This window comes from Rhagoletis zephyria, unplaced genomic scaffold (assembly GCF_001687245.7).
Source record: "Rhagoletis zephyria isolate East Lansing unplaced genomic scaffold, Rhagoletis_zephyria_1.1 Rzeph_scaffold_12436, whole genome shotgun sequence".
In the NCBI taxonomy this organism is placed as follows: domain Eukaryota; kingdom Metazoa; phylum Arthropoda; class Insecta; order Diptera; family Tephritidae; genus Rhagoletis; species Rhagoletis zephyria.
This window is the reverse complement of record NW_016169510.1, coordinates 1-3619: the sequence shown is the minus strand read 5'-3', so window position 1 is coordinate 3619 and position 3619 is coordinate 1.

Below are 3619 nucleotides of genomic sequence, written 5' to 3'. Positions count from 1 at the left end.
GCAATCGTCTCGCACCCATAATATTATTGTACCTAGGTATAAAACTTTAACAGCTTCTAGATTGTTTTTTGTTAGTGTTGTCAGGATCTGGAACTCCTTACCAACCTCAATTAAATGCATAACAATGTTTGGATGCTTCAAAGCGGTAGTTACAAATCTTTTTAAGTAAAATCCTTTAACCTTCCCTAAAAATCTTCTCCTAAAATATTATATTTATCTATTATATATACATATGCTTTTTTTTATTCACAACTATTACTTATAATTAAATATTGTTATTACCAATACTATATTTTTCTGTACATTATTTAATTAGATTTTAGTTTAAGTAAATTTTGTAATTTTTTTTTGGATTATTTGTACATTGAAAAGACCTCGCGTTTTACTGTACTCAAGAAGTTAATAAATTGAATATTATTGGTTTTGTTATCGATATTGTTACAGATTTTTTGATCGATATTTTCACGAATTTTTTATCGATTTTGTTATCGATACTGTTAAAGATTTTGAAATCCATTATTTATCTACTTTTGTATAGGTTATTTATCGGTGTTGCTATCGATTTTGTTATTGATTACTTATCGATTTTGTTATCGATTAACTATCGGTTTTGTTACCGATATATTTTATCGATATTTGTATAGATTTTCTAACCGATTTTTTTATCGTGTTTTTTTATAGATTCTACCACCAATGTTATTATCGCGGCTCATGCGCACTTACTTTTTTTACTTATTTCAGGTCGTCAAGTTGAGTTTTGAACTTTGGTATATTCAGAGGCTCATAGTTGATTTTTATCACGAATTTCTTGTGTCACACTTTTACCAGCCATATTCATCGATATTTTTTTTTTGAGGAAAGAAAAAAAGAGGAAAAAATTGCGCCTCCGTTATAAGTTTGAGGGTTGAAATATTTTACAAAAATGCTACTCGTAGTATTTTACATAGAACTGTTAAAAACATTCAATATCTGAAATATGAGGAACATTCGATTTCCCACGCAGATTTACCAAAAGAGCATGAATAGAGAGCATTTGAACCCCCTTAGCTCAGTCGTAAAACCCCGATACGTGTGTAGGAATTAGGTCATTCCACCAGAATCCGTTGTCGAAAACTAATTTTTTTTTGTTGTACAGTAAAATTAAAACGAATATCGATTTATTTAAGAAAAATATTGGATTTAATTTCATTTGAATCACAAGTATAAATTATTCATAAAAAAATAATTACCAACGCGCGCGCTGCTATTGTAAGCCTTGTACTACTCAACTACAGAGGTACTATGCTGCCATGGCGTATACGTAACAGGGAGACGGCAAGCTAATTTAATAGATATGTGTGTATGTAGTGCCAACGTCAACCACACAACGGTTTGCATTGCGCACCAATCAACAAAGAACAACTAACTAGCAACAACGCCACAAGCAACAACTGCAATAGCAGCAGCTACTCCAACGACGAAAACATAAATAAAACGCGGTAACAGAAATTAAGTAAAATAAGCAAATACAGAGAAAAATCATGGTACGCACTACATATTTAGTAGCTAGGTATGTAGTATCTAGCGAGTAAACATATTTATGCTGGTATATGTATATGGCAAGTATGTGTGTATGCATGTAACTGCGCGTATGCAAATAAGCAAATAAATTGTGCGAAGCTTTTAATTTGTATGCAAACACTGAGGCAGTCCACTTGTACAACCCACAACAGCAACCAAAAACTCCAACATCGAGGTATCTCAATCACCCAATCGCTTCCGCGTAGCTTCAACAAACTAACTCTCCACGCTTGCCGCCCCTGCTCTACTACACATACACACATACACACACACTGCCTTTGCGTACTGTGTAACGACACATTTCTATTACGTGCACTGCCGCTAGTCGTCGCTAGTTGTTATGAAACTTATTTCTGAACTGTTGCCGCTCAGGCTTAGGCTATCTCGCATTGGTTGCCTTTGCGCTTCGCTTGAGGCTCTTTTCAGTTTGTTTTTGTGTTTTTTTTTTTGTTATTATTTTTCCTAGCATTCGCCATTATTTCAGTAGTTGTTTATATTTTTGCATATTTTAGCCTATCAAAGGACCACGATCACCGCACAAAGTTCCGCTGCTGCGTGACCGGTGTGAACTTAGTCGCAGACGACAGCCAGCGTTACGAGTGTTCGTAGGTACTGCATGAATTCGAATTTGCCCGTACTCTGCCAGCTATTCGTATGCTGGTAGAGATGAAGATTTAGATTGTGTCCAAGCGGCACAATGTAAAATCTTGATAAAGGCAACCATTTCCATATATTTCTATTTGAGTTTGTTTTGTACTGTATTTTGTGGATGCTTTACTCTGTCACTGTAAAGCGGCGAAACTACAGAAAATTCTAAGCCCCCAAAGAGGTGGCGTGGTTTCTCAACCCTCTGGCGCTAAAAGAGCCCACTACCTTGTATTTGTTTTTAGTGTTTTGAGTGGGCGCCCCTTCGGTTGCGCGCTTTCAAATATTTTCATTTTTGTCATCTCTAATTCTTGGTGGCTTACTGCTGCGTTTCTTGCTTCTTTGAATTTATTTACCGCCGGTTTTTTATTTGTATTAGTCGCAACTAAAATGTAAATGGCGACACTGCGGAATAAATTTTAAAGTACCAACAGAGTGGTAAATTAAATGCAAAGTCAGGTTTGCAGGGTTATTTAATTTCTTCTTTTTTTCTGGGAAAAAATATTAAGTAAAATATTGAAATATTTACGAGGTTTGCTATCACAGTAATGGTTGGCGAAATATGAGTTGTGTATGGGTTTTGAGCAACACTTCAGCAAAACGTGAATAGGGAAAAGTTTTTTTCATGCAAAAAAAAACATATCAAACCGGCAGGCCGAAAAAAATCAAAGTTGACTAAAAAAGAAAAAAGTGAGAATTTTCCTACAAAAAAGAGATTTATTGAATGTTTTCAGGAAAATAAAATTTAAATTTAAAATAAAAGAGAGTTTTGAACACAGATATTATTAGATCCGTTGATTGTATCATGAAAAAATTATCGGTCCTCCTAAATTTTTATATCAAATTTGAAGTCGGTTTTGTTTTTTGCTTAAAAATTACTTGTTACGTAATATGAATAGATTAATCCATGTCAAATCAAGAAATGCTTAGAATCTAGAATATTTGATTTCGATAAATCTTGGTAAGATTTTGCTTATATCGTATGATGAAGTTCTGTAAAGCAACAAAATTAAAAATGTTTATGCGAAATTCTAAATTTCACGATTACCGGGATTTTTCAAGTTTTTTTTTTTATATCTCAAAAACTATTATATCTAAAAAATGGCTCTGTTCTCGTTTTAAAGCTGATATTTGGGGCTATATAGAAAGAAATACATACAAAAAAACTTTATGAATAAAAAAAATACAGAATTTTTAAATTAAAAAAGTCGTAAAGCAAAAGCTTGTATGCTTTTTTGGCTAAACGTTTAATAAAATACTTCCAACTGCTAGTAAAAATCTTGAAATTTTCAGGCTGCTTTTTATAACATATAAATTGTTGAACTGTGAAAAACAATTTTTTCCACAAAAGTTTTCACTAAAACGGCCTCAAGCTCAATAAAAATTGTTGAACTGTGAAATTTTTTTTTACAAA